Source organism: Tenrec ecaudatus, chromosome 7 (genome assembly GCF_050624435.1).
Source record: "Tenrec ecaudatus isolate mTenEca1 chromosome 7, mTenEca1.hap1, whole genome shotgun sequence".
Classification (NCBI taxonomy): Eukaryota; Metazoa; Chordata; class Mammalia; order Afrosoricida; family Tenrecidae; genus Tenrec; species Tenrec ecaudatus.
The window spans coordinates 120,006,347-120,019,457 of NC_134536.1; the positions used below are offsets into that span (position 1 = coordinate 120,006,347).

At 40.7% G+C, this 13,111-nt stretch overlaps 1 pseudogene; it reads left to right on the forward strand.

Moving 5' to 3' along the window:
- Positions 1 to 848: 848 nt before the first annotated feature.
- LOC142452477 (small ribosomal subunit protein eS7-like) lies at positions 849 to 10,873 on the forward strand (annotated as a pseudogene).
- Positions 10,874 to 13,111: the final 2,238 nt, after the last annotated feature.

A 13,111-nucleotide genomic window follows, 5' to 3' on the forward strand; every position in this document is an offset into this window, starting at 1 on the left:
AGTTGTATGAGCTCCTGATATAACATTTATAATTTTTAAAAAAGTTTCTGTGCAGCTCTTTTACTCCATTTCTTCCAATCACTTTTGCTTCTCTCTGTTCAAAAGCACATTCAGAGTTTCATCTGGCATCAGTTTTGATCCTTGACTTCTTTCCCATCACTTTAATTGCCTTTTGATTTATTCACATCTACTGTTCTTGATGTCATCCAATAACTCCTCTTGTCTTCTGTCATTCTGTTTAATGTCTCAAATCTGTTCTTGAGACGATTTCTCAATCAGGTAGGATATTATTAAGGTCATATTTTTCCTTTCATGAATTTATTTTAATTTTCTTTAGCTCACTCTGAACCTGGCCATGAGCAATTTATAGTCCTATCCACAGTAAGTCCTTGATCTTATTTTGTCTGATGACATAGAGTTTATAGTTGATGACAAATAAAGATAAATATAAGGGACCTCAAATAACTCATGGATAAACGGCATTACTTTTTAATTCCATTTTTCTATAAAATTTTAAGTCCCCTCATGTGTTGTTAATAGTCTGAAACACGAATGCATTCAGTAATTGTGTAAATTATTTTTAATGTTATAATCCAGCCAACAATTTTACATGCCAATAATTCCACAATCCTTGTCAGTCTTACAAGTCTTATCTTCCAGTCTGTGTTGGGCCAGGTTGACTAGAGAAACAAATCCAGTGACACACATATGTGTAAGAAAGAGCTTTATATCAAGAAGTAGTTGTATATCAGGAAAACATCCTAGCCCAGTCTAGATCAAGTCCGTAAGTCTGATACTAGTCCATTCACCACTCTTCAGACTCATGCAGTCACATGAAATGATGCAGAATGGAGGAAGATCATAGGCCATGTGGGTGTGAAGTCTGTGAGCCACATCACAGGGCTCACACAGTCTCCGTGTGGCTCATCAACAGGTAGGTGAAGGCAGAGAGAGATCAGTTGTTCCAAGGACCCTCCTTATTATCAGGGGAAGCCAGCCCCTGACACATCATCATAGGTCCAGTAGGCGCAGTTGTACAGCGATAATAAGTAAAGATCATAGTAAAGTTATAGAGAGCATGAGAGATAGAAGAGAAGTATTGAAATAAATGGGATTAGACACATTCATGGTAGCATGCTCACCTCAGCCCCGCGTGATGGTTCTCGAGGGGGCAGCCCAGCCGCAAGAACAGGAGAGAGCCCCCAGTCTGAGAACAGGAGGGAGCCTCAACTTTATTGCTGACCAGGGTTATATCTCCTTCAGGGGGCATCATTACAGGACACCACACGTCATAGGAAAGGGCAGTACAATAGGCATACACATCATAGGAAGGGCATGTATGATAGGCGCATGCGTGACAGGCAGGGCATGAGCTAGGGGTGTGCCCGTAGGAATGGGAAGGTCTAGGGCCATACATGCAATAGAAAGAGGAGGGATTGGGGGTATACATGTGACAAGATGGGCAGATTCTAGAGTCAGGATGGCAGCTTAACTTTGGATGTCACAGAGCTGGTTTGACTTGCTCCCTGGTTCAACAACAGAGACTATTATCTGTAGGGAGAGAATGCTTGGTTGAGAGCCTCAGGGAGAAACAGCAGCAGGGAGCGAGGCCTACCCTGTAGTCTGGTGACTAACAGTCCTCAGGGAGGATGTCTGTAAGCATCTGGCGCACCCCCCCCCCACATACTGTATAAGAATATCACACTGACGAGAAAGCACCGTCAGGCTGTGACCTGGTTGACAGGCTACATCCATCCCTACACTTTAATTTTCTTCAAGTTGACAGAAAATTTATGTAATCACCACAACTTAATGTATATCTGTTAATATGGATGGGGTGTATAACAGGACAGAGTGATTACTTGCATATAGCAGCTCTCTCTCTCTCTCTCTCTCTCTCTCTCTCTCTCTCTCTCTCTCTCTCTCTCTCCCCCTCTCCCTCTCCCTCTCCCTCCATCCCTCTCTCCCTCACACACACACACACACACACACACACACACATTTACACACAATTTTTACTTGTCACAAAGAATTTTCAAAAGTTACTAATAGTCATGGTACCCTCACTTATTTTATTGCAACATGCTTTCCTGAGGAAAGAGGTTATGTTTTTACTTTGAATTTGTTCTCTCCGTGACTCCATGAGAATATGTTCCACAGGTGAGCAAGACCCTTTATCAGGGTGGATCCGTGTAAGGATGTAAATAAGCTGCAGAACACTGCAAGGGAGTCACTAAGATAAAGGACATTCTCAGCGTTGCTATTCACCAGGAATTTACTCTTTTGTGGTGCATGCATTAAAAATGAACTAAATTAAATCCTACGGGTCAGCCATCAAGACAGAGGCACCGTGAATGTGTCCTGAGAACCCAGAGAGGAACTGTGTTAGCTTTAACCAGAGCTTGCTTCATGAGATCCATATAAGCAACTTCCCTCTTAGCCCTCCCTATGAGGTTTCTCATCAAGTCCCTGAAATTTGCTCTTTCTCCCTTTGGTAAACCTACTGCCATCTTTCCAGTTTGGATAAGCCAGGCTTCTATAGCTTTCTTTGAATTTTCGCTTTCTCTCTAATAAGTCCATCATTTCATCTCTTAAATGTCTCATCTTCATATCAACCTTTTTACTCTTGCTTCAATTGCTACACTTAGAACTAGAATCATTTATAAGGCCATAATTCAAATTTACCTAATTCTGATCTGAATTACTTCAACCTCAACAGTTCATTAATTGATTCCTATGCCTCCAGATTACTACTAAGAATCTTGACACTGTTATCAGAGTAATCATTCCAGAATATATAGCCAATAATATCACTTTATTGATCAATTTTTTTTAAGAAATCTTTTTAAGGTGGCACCAGGTCTTCTTGAATTCTACTAACTTGTCCAGTCTTATCTTTCATGGGTTCTTTTCCAAACCATCCAGAGTACTTATTCATTAACTGCCTTTCATGCCTTCCTGAGTTTTATCTGTCTTCCCCAAATTTAATAAACGTCCCGCCCTATTCCTTCAACTGGCTCCGTCCGTGACAAACAGCACGACTCAGGTTAGAAATGTTCTCTTGCGAAACTGTGGATGCAGACTGCCATCGTCATGTTCCTACCTCACTTGGGTTGTACTACATCACCTTTCCCAACTTGTCTGTGCCCAGTTTAGGCTCTAAGAACTTTCTGAGAAAAAGACCTGTTGTTTTTTTTTAATCTTTTTTTATTGAGGGCTATAAAGAAAACCTTGCACCAAGTAGACTTTCAATGCATCTTTGTCATTTCAATGCATCTTTGTAGATGAATGGATGGATGAAATTGCCCACAGTAGTTATGCTTTAGTATTATAATCTTATAGAGAAGTAAAAAAATAAATATCCCAAATTTATAGCAGTTTTATTTTTATTTTTTAGCAAAACCAAGTCAGTTTTATAGTTACCCACCCCAATTCCACTCAGTTTATTATTAAAAGTGCAGAAAACAGTCTTTGGGGATGACAGCAGCCACCTTAATATGAGACTCAAACAGTGATTCTGAAAACGTGTTGTTTTGTTATCCACCGCCTGCCTTCCTCAAGGACTCTGGTTTGTTTGTTGGATGCAGTTTAAAGTTTCAATGCAATTTGCCTGCATCCAATGGCCTAGTTGTTGTAGTGTGCCACCTGGTCAATTCAGATTCACATTGACACCATGTCACCAAGTCAAAGGGTTTGACGAGACTCGTGGGAGTAATCTTTATGCCAGCAGGTTCCCAGCTCTTCCAACCACAGAGCCGTGGGAGAGGTTCAAATGCACCAATCCTTCGGTTAGTAGTGGGGTAGATGCTCAATTATGGCCACCAGAAAGTCTCAGCGATGCCCTCCGGGATGTCTAAATTTAGAAAGAGCACAGCTTTTCCACTTTGCCTTTGAGAAATCTACCCTGCTCTCCTCTGTATTTGGAGGGTCTTCCTCTAGATATCTTGGCCTGCTTCAGGCCTTTACTCAAAGGCCTGCTTCAATGCTGTAAGATCCCCTATGACATTTCTATCTTACTCTATTTATTTATTTATTCTTCCTGGTCCTTGTCACTGTCTAACACAGCAGACATTTTTTCTACCTGGTTGATTATCTCTCTCACTGGAATGTATGCTACCTGATGGCATGAGTTTTTGTCTATTTTGTGCAATGTTGTCTCTTCATTTCATAATTTTCTGCCAAAGGTAGTGCTCAGTAAATACATATATACATATTTAATGTCTGAACTAATTGAAGAGCCAGAATAAAGATTAAAACCCGTTGGAATCCACCTCATCAGATTTGGGTTGATTTAGTAGAAATGAGGAAGGATAATGCTTATATTATTTAAACTTCTGAAACCTTGGTACCTTTTCTCTCTGTGTCTGGAACATCCTTCCTAATTCACATCTTTAATCATTTGGTTCTTCTTTGCTAGGAGCGGACACATTCTAAGTGCTTGACTCTGGTAAACTTTCTAACTCAGAGCTCTTGAAATGTCCCCTTTAAAAGGAGGCCTGGTAGTCAAGAGTAAAGTGCTCAGCTACTCACTTAGTGGCTAGAATTTGAACAATAAAAGATGGAACTTCCAGTCTTCTTGGCCTTTTCTAGACCTTGTTTTCCTGGTTGCTCAGACATTTCTCTTCCTCACCAAAGTCTCCCCTAACTTTGACCTAATGAAGGCAGAGACCAACAGTTGACTGGGATATCAACGCAGCCCCCATCTATCCCTGAGTCATTTTCACCTGCCCTGTTGCTTCACCCTTGCAGAGTCTCCTTCCAGAAGATGTCCTCCTGTGCCTTTACCCTTCTCTTTAGATCGCGCAAATGCAGTCTGTCTCCAAGATGTGTCAAAATAGCTCCTTGATCCCATGAGCAAATACAGAAATAAATGAGCCAGATGCCTTTCCTACCATGGACCACCAAATAATGTAGTTTCTTTCCCTCTCAAATGTCAACCCGTGGTATGTGTATTGTCTTTTTTTAATCATTGAGCCTATCAGAAGATCGCCGACAGCAGACAAGAGATTCACCCAAAGCACCGAGACTTGCACATTTTGTAAGTTAGGAGCAACTCACCATGAGTGCCAGATCGGAAGAGAGAGGGTAGGGAATGAGAATGCTGCTGGGCTCAGCACTTTCTACTTGGGGAGGTCCTCAGAACCCCACTAATCAGGGTCATATTTTATTACCTCCCAAAGTGGAGAGCCACTGAGCTAAAGCGTTTCCCCTTTGTTTTTTTACGATCGGTATCTTTCTATTGGGATGCTCACAGTTCTGTTGACGTCTTACAGTTGTGCTCCTACCATTAAAGACGTTTGCAAGTACCAAGTATTCAGAGGAGGTGGAAAGCTGAGCTGCAGCAGTAGAAACATTTTAAGATAAGCTCTGTGGGTGTCGAAGTGGATCCACATGAAAATAGGCTTCTCCTTGTTTCCAGGAGTTAGTTGAACGCCACCTTCTGCACAAATTGTGGGAACTTCCGGGTAGTAACAACACGAGGGATTGGACCCGTTTAAAAAAGTAAATCTGCGTAGGTTCTCTGAAATGATTTTGTTTAAAGGTGATGACATCTTCAAGCTTTATAGAAAGTGATTAATCTTCTTTTTAAAATGCTCCCTAACTAAATCACTTGCTATAAATTTTAACTTGTTCTCTTTCCTGTGACATGAAGACCTACAAACCCAGCCTATAGATTGTGCATTGGTTGCTAGTCTCGGTCCGATTTCCTTTATCATGTTACAGACTAAGTAGCAGTATATTTTCTCTCGCCCTGTGCCCCTCATCCCATCCAGGGCTGAGCTGTGCGTGGTGTGCAGTCAGAAATGCCCATTGAATGAACTGCTTGTCTATGTTGATCCTATTAACCAGATAATTGCCTAATCTCCACTTGGCTTTGTGCTCTATAGGCCCAACATAACAGGTGAAGTGAATAAAAGCTCTCTTCCAGCAAATAGGCTCATGAAGGAGGTCTTTTTCCCTGAGAGGGCATGGTCGGCTGTACCTCTGAAAGACAATGTTCCTCTCACACCAATGAGCAGATTAGACCCTGAGCGAAATTGACCCAAAAGATCAGATTTACTATCAACACAAACAATCCTCTAAGGAGAAGAATTCAGAGGCAAAGCCTGCATCCATCAGGACTTTCTGTTTCGTCTCCACTTTTCTTTGGGTAAACAGACGAACCACCGACATTCCAATCACCGTCAACACTGTTTACTTGGGCTGAGGCAAAACTCAATAAGATCGATTCCAAGTTACAGAGCCAGATCTAGGGAGGAGGAGAGCTCTGGTATGACTACAAAAAAAAAAAAGGAACGAAAAAGAGAAAAGATCTGTATCTAAGCAATAGTCAGGATGCTGAACAATGGGGAATGTTGAGAATGTACAGGCAGAAAGTAATAATCCACCTTCTCTGCAGACCCTTTCCGGTTAAAGGTCTGAGTTTTTCACAACCATCAACCAGTATTCAGAGGACGTTCTGCTCTCCCAGAGAGTAACTCAAGAAGAAAGTTATCTCAAACAGCTACCTTTATGTCTTACATCCCAACCTGTGCTGTATAAAAGCATAAATATGTGATACACCATAATATTTTCGTATTGGGTAACTACAGAGAATATTTTGGCAAGGGTGCTTAATCTAAAATGTTCAATTTTAATCAGTTTGAACTATGGTCTGTCTTTCTGTGAACTGAAAGCCACCAATCAATTTTCCTTTATCTTTTTTTCTGTTTTTCTTACCCAAGGCAATGCCTTTTGTAAAAGGGTATTTATTTTTAATGGATTTTTTAATGAATTTTTCAGTCAAGCTATTAATAATGCCATTAATTATAGGCAGCTTGTATTAAAGTGCACACTGGCCTCTTAATCCTGACCCCCAGCTATTGGCTTGCAGCTAATCCAGCCTGGTGCTTGGCAGCGAAGGGCAGGCCTCAGCCAGCGGCTGCTAGGAAACAGGATGGGGAAGGCAGAACCATGGGATAAAAGGGAGGAGGGAAGAGAGTGGGTTTCGCCTCTTCTTTGCCAGAGGGCCTGGAGTTTAAAGCCAGATGATGTGTGAGTGGGGTGGGATAATCCCACGGATGCCATGCAAGCACTTAGGAAGAACTTCCCAGTGGAAGGGCTTTGCTCTGCCTTCAAGGCCTGGCCCGTCTGATAACCCCACAGGAACACAGCGCTCCCTTACCTGAGGCGGTTATGTGCGACTGCCCAGCTTCAATCTGCTTAAATCGACCCACCAGAAGCCGCCCTCCGCCCCATAATGGATTCCAATCCCTAGCTTTCTTTCCATCTCCACCCCAGCTTCCCAGCGTTAGGAGAAGTGTTTAATTACCATGTGCTTTCAAGATAATTAAATGTTCCAGGATTTCATCCCTTAGTGAAAATGCTGCTGTGGGTTTATGGGGATGGGTGTGTTGTGTATTTTTAAGAACGCAGTTGGCAGTGGCACAAGTAAACCGTGAGGTTTCGGTGAGTAATGAGGGAGCTTTTGGATGTTTGGGTGTCTTTTGTTGATTGTTAGGGTTGACAGGGTGAGTTCCACTCGAGGGAAGAAAGCCGGTCCGATCTGAAGTTGCTGGGGAGAAAGGCATGGAGGGGTGACAGCCGCCCAAACTGGAGAAAGGCAATAGGAACAATGACAACTAGAGAATGGGGAAAGCACAGGTACCAACCTTCAGCACAGACATGAGATAAAAGGGAGGGAAACAGGAACTCCTGGCTGGTTCTGACAGCAACTCATTTTCTCTCTCTAAAGTCAGTGGTGGCATGTACCTGGCATAAGATAAAATACTACTTTAATTACAAATTTTCTCTAATAAAAATAAATAATACTCTGAGTACCAGTCGTCTACGCATGATGATGTGACAGTTATCTTGTGGGATAATGAGGTTGATGCAAGACATGGTGAAATCTCCCTTTTAGTGAGTGGACCCTCAAATTAAATCTGAGTTCAGTTCTCCAAATTAATGAGAAAACAAGAAGGAAAGTATTATATATTGGATCATGTTAAGTGTTTACATTAGCTTTGGATGTCAACATTTGGTGTTGATGTGAGTTTCCTGAGTAGTTAATCCCAGAACCAATTCATAGTTTATTAATGGTGCGTTCCCTTTATGTTCTTAACTAAGATCTATATCGGTGTCTCACCTATTTAATTTCTGAAATTAACATTATTTTTACTAGGACACCCTGGTAAAGCATCATTGTGGCTGAACAAATTACTCCTCCCTTTAACCACTACCTATTTATTACCTGGCATACCTGTGTCAGTGACAAGCCTAAATGTTGAGGATGAAGTGAGGAAACTAAATGGTATCCGTAGTCTTGTCCTTCCTGATCTAAAAGCAGACCTATGGACCTTTTACCCCAAGCAGCGCCCACTCCTGAACAACCTATGAGCATGGGAAGAGCCAAACATTCAGGACTTGATGGCCTGCGTGCCAGAGACCACACCACCCAGATATTTATCAAAGTCTTCCAAGAGAAACACTGAGCACGTCTAATTGCAAGGTACATTTAACTTTTAATAAGATGCAATTAATTCAGCTTTGATGAGGCTGACTTTTTCTTTTTTGAGGGGGTCAAGCTTGTCTGGATGTGCTATTATTAGGTTCTTCCCTGATGAAAGTTGCATAGTGAAGTGATTGTGAGCTGAATACTATGACGGGAAGTCGTTCCCCCCCCCCCAATAAAAAGTATCCATTAACACGTGGAAGGACATGGCAATTCTATCTCCCAAGTCCGTTTTACTTGGGCAAGGAATCCGTTCATTTATGGCCACTCGGAGCTAGTTTTTGTCCTGCTGTCAGTTTACCTTTGTCAGCAAATAAATGAAACTCCATCTCGATTTCATCATTCAAATGCCTGTATCCAGTGCCCTTCCTGCTCTAGGGACATCTGATGATCAAGTTCTTCCCTAAAGTCTGTGCACAGAAAATGGTCTTCGTATGTCCCAGTTGTTACCCCAAATCCAAATCAACCTTGTCAAGTCCATTCCCAGTCAAGCAGCCAAATATAGGGTTTCTTAGAGGAGACTACACATCTTTCCCGGAGCAAACAGCCTCATTGTTCTCCCAAGGAGAAACTGGGTTTTGAATAGGTAGCCTTTTAGTTAGCATTCCGATGCGTATCTATACTGCCGCTGGATCCCCTTAGTAGCTACCCATTTCTCTTATTTTATTTGTTCTCATGAATGGGGAACTTTGCTAATAATTTCAGAGGAGAAGCATAATTTGTCTATATATTTCCAATAATATATATGTTTGACTACTCGAACTCTTACATAGGGAATAAGAATGCCTCTAAAAATTCTTGTATGTATTCTCATTCGAGAACAGTTAAAGACAGTTGGCACTTAGGAAATTTGTTGAGAGAATAAGAGAGTCAAAGGTGACAGAAACAAAGTGAAGTGAATTTGAAATAAGATGGTAATGAGCCAATGTTAATTTTATACTAAAGAAAGCTGTGCCTATTGTCAATGAACACTTGACCTTTCTATTCCTTGGCTTTCAGCTTACTCCTCACAATCTGGGTAAACTTGAGCATTATTTAACCTCTGTAAACTTCTGTTTTTGCATCCATAAAATGGCAGTAGACATCCCTGTTTTGCAGGGTAATGTAGCCCAATGCATGCACATTTTCCATAAAAGATCATGACGAATTCAGTATATGGTAATGGATTTATTATTATACCTGTTGCTTTATGATACTGCATGAATTAAAATTATACCACAGTGACATTCTTCATTTGAGTGTGTCTTTGAAGGAATATAACAATACCCAATTCATATGTTGATTCCTACATCTACCTACTATTATATGTGCTTGATTTATCTGGAAATTTAATCTCATTGGCTTTTATATTATTGTAATAGAGTATAGATATTGAAGCTGTGTTTCTTCAATTAATTGGTACAAGGACAGCAGACATTTCAAGAAACTGTTACTTGGATCTTCTTTGTTCCCTTGAGGTCTCCATATGTTCTAAATAAATATTTTGACTAATCTTTTAATGTTAGGGGTTAATAGACAAAATTCTGTAACCAGATTATGACTGCACTATTATTCTGCTCCCTGACTGGAGATGAGGAAATTACTACGCAAGTTCAATTGTACAAGCACTGGAAACTTCCTAAAGAAATAATAGTGCAGTGGTCACTGTTGGGCAGTTACTCTGAATGTAAGCAGTTCAAAACCATCAGCCTCTCCAGGGGCGAAAAAAGAGGTTTGCTACTTCCTTAAAGCATTACAGACTCCTCTTCCCAGGCCAGTGCTCAGCATGAAAATGGCTCTGTTCAGTTCAAGGGCAAATATTGTAAAAGCCAATAGCAAAACTTCGGTTGAATTGAAGTCTAGCATTTCTCAGGCTCTTCTTGAGCTGAAGATGAACTCAAACCCAAAGGTTCAGTTTAGGGAGCTGAAAATAACAGCAAGCAAGGAAATCGAGGTTGGTGGTGGCAGGAAAGCTATTATAATCTTTCTTCCTGTTCCTCAGCTGAGTTAAGTTGGTGTGTGAACCAGAGGTTAGTATGTCAAGTGGAGGAGAAATTCAGTGGAAAGCACGTCATGTCTTTATTGCTCAGAGGAGAATTCTGCCTAAACCAACTCTGAAAAGCCATAAAGAAATGTCAGAGTGTCCCAGACGTACTCTGACAGCTGTGCTTGATGCTATCATCCTTGAAGATGGTCTTCCCAAGTGAAATTGTGGCCAAGAGAATCTTGAATTTAGTAGAGCCGGACTGCAGTAGGCGTATACAGGTTCATCTGAACCAAACTCAACAGGACAATGTAGATTGCAAGGTTGGAACATTTTCTGGAGTTTATAAGAAGCTCACTGGCAAGAATGTTAATTTTGAATTACCCAGAGTTTCAATTGTAAACAAAAATGACTGAATAAAGTATTACACACACACACACACACACACACACACACACACACACACACAGTTACAGCCTTGAATCCCCACAGGGACAATTCTACTTGTTCTATTGGACCAATATAAGTCAGCATCGACGCGGTGGCAGTGAGAGAGGTAAGAGAGTGCTCACATTTAAGGACAGATGAAATAATCAGTTATGCTTCACAATTGACCTAGATAATGTCATATATGTTAGCGGTTTTATCGTAGGTACAAGAGTTCTACCTCTTTTGTCCTTTGACTTTTTTTTTCTGGGAAGCTTGGCTACTTGCTGCTATGGGGTCATTTAATGGTTGTCTCAAACTCTGGTATTCAATGCTTCATAATCAAGCCCGTCAAAGAGGCCAGGGAGGGTACTAGTTAGCGAAAATGTCCGTAGCACACATCAGGAACTGCCGACAGAGGACAGTACCCTTAGTCAGTACTTATTTTGAGGATAGAGAACTAACTCATAGGCCAAGTCTTTCTCACCAAAAGGACTGCATTCAGTTAATTGGCAATATATCTCAATCAGTTTATGTCTCTGATCATCCCAGGTCTTTGCTGTACTTCTTTCACCTGTATCCACAGGCTTCACAAGTTTTATGTCCTAATGGTTATAGATGAATCAATTGCAATTGCTAAGAAACTTGTTTTAAAGAAGTTTTGCGAAAAGAGTTGTACAACTTCTGAATTCAGTTTATGTTCATATAATTGCGTTACTGTGTGTGTTCCTAGACTGTCTTCTCTGGGGGTGATATTAAAATGTTGGTGAAGGCTATTGGAGAATATAAATTCTACACTTAAATATGTTTAAAATAAATCATGTTTAAGATAAGATAGTTTCTTTCTAAGAGAGTTTAAAAAGACAAACTTTTCCCCAAGGGTGTAAAATATAACCTAGCATATGTTGGTACACAAGGTTGGAATTGTAAGAAAAGACCTTAAGAAACTTAATTTTTTATAATGCTCTAATGTTTTCCACCCTGAGCCTCCAAGTAAGTAGCATAAACAACTGCGTTTCTGTCTCTGCGTATGGGTGCTATTTCATGTGGACGTCATGTTTTCTCCCCTTCTTGTTCAATATTCTATACTACAGGTCCATCTTTCATGGAGTCAAATCACCCCTGCTTTTACCCAGCACCCCCTCACTTCTAAAGGGCCCTTATAAAGGACCCGTTTCTTTATATTATCCATCTGCTAATAGAAAAAAGAGTTGTTTCCCTATTGTACCGATTAAAGGATTAAGCAACTCAAAGTGAAAATGAATTCAAGTGATGCTCATCATCCTAACAAGTGGCAAAAATGGGGCTTGATCCATGGTCATCTGAGTGCCACCAGTGCTCTTTAATATAATGCCAAGATGCATTAGGAAGATTCACTATTGGATTAAACTTGACTTCCTACAACATATGAACAAAACTGTGATAGACACTTGGTTGGCAAATGGAACAATGAAGAAGGCCGCTCACTTCTAAAACAGTGAGAGTCAGCTCCCACAGAGAAAGACTCTCTGGGTGATGGATTGATTAAGATAATGGCTGCAACAACTGAGCCACCGCGATGATTGTGAGGATAACACAAGACTGGGCAGCATTTTGCTCGGTTCTACGTAGGCTTTCTGTGAGTCAGAACCGATTTGGTCCTTCAAACAACAACAAAAATCAAGTGGAGGCATAGAAGGTAAACGTGTATTCAAATTCTGTGTCACTTCAGGATGCCTAGTCTATGCTGAGTGGAATACAATGATGCCAAGGAAAAGCATCTCACCCCCTGCTTGGAATCTCGAGAGATATTTCTGACAAGGCTTTGATTCTATATCACTTAATAGTGAAAGTAGACACAGCACATCTATGGTCAAGTGTTTTGAAAACAAAAATTTAATTTTTGAAGAAACCAGTTGATTCAGATCATAAATGAGTCAATTATAGAAGACAGGCAATTTCCCAACATCTTAGAAAATGAAATAGTTATTCTAGGATTCTGATAGAATGAAATGAAATAAAATGGGTTTTTACCATAGTTGGAGAATTCTTGCATTCTATAATAATACTTAATTGCATTCAGCTCAGTTAACTTTAGCCCCTCACTCAACTGGTGGCAAGGAGTGGGTGAGGAATTGAGGCTGATGAAAACTCTCTTACTGTCTTTGATTTTGAGTGAAGGAAAACGATTCTTATTCTCAATCAAAGAAAGGCCATGGGTCTTCATGCCATTTTTCAATTAATTTGTT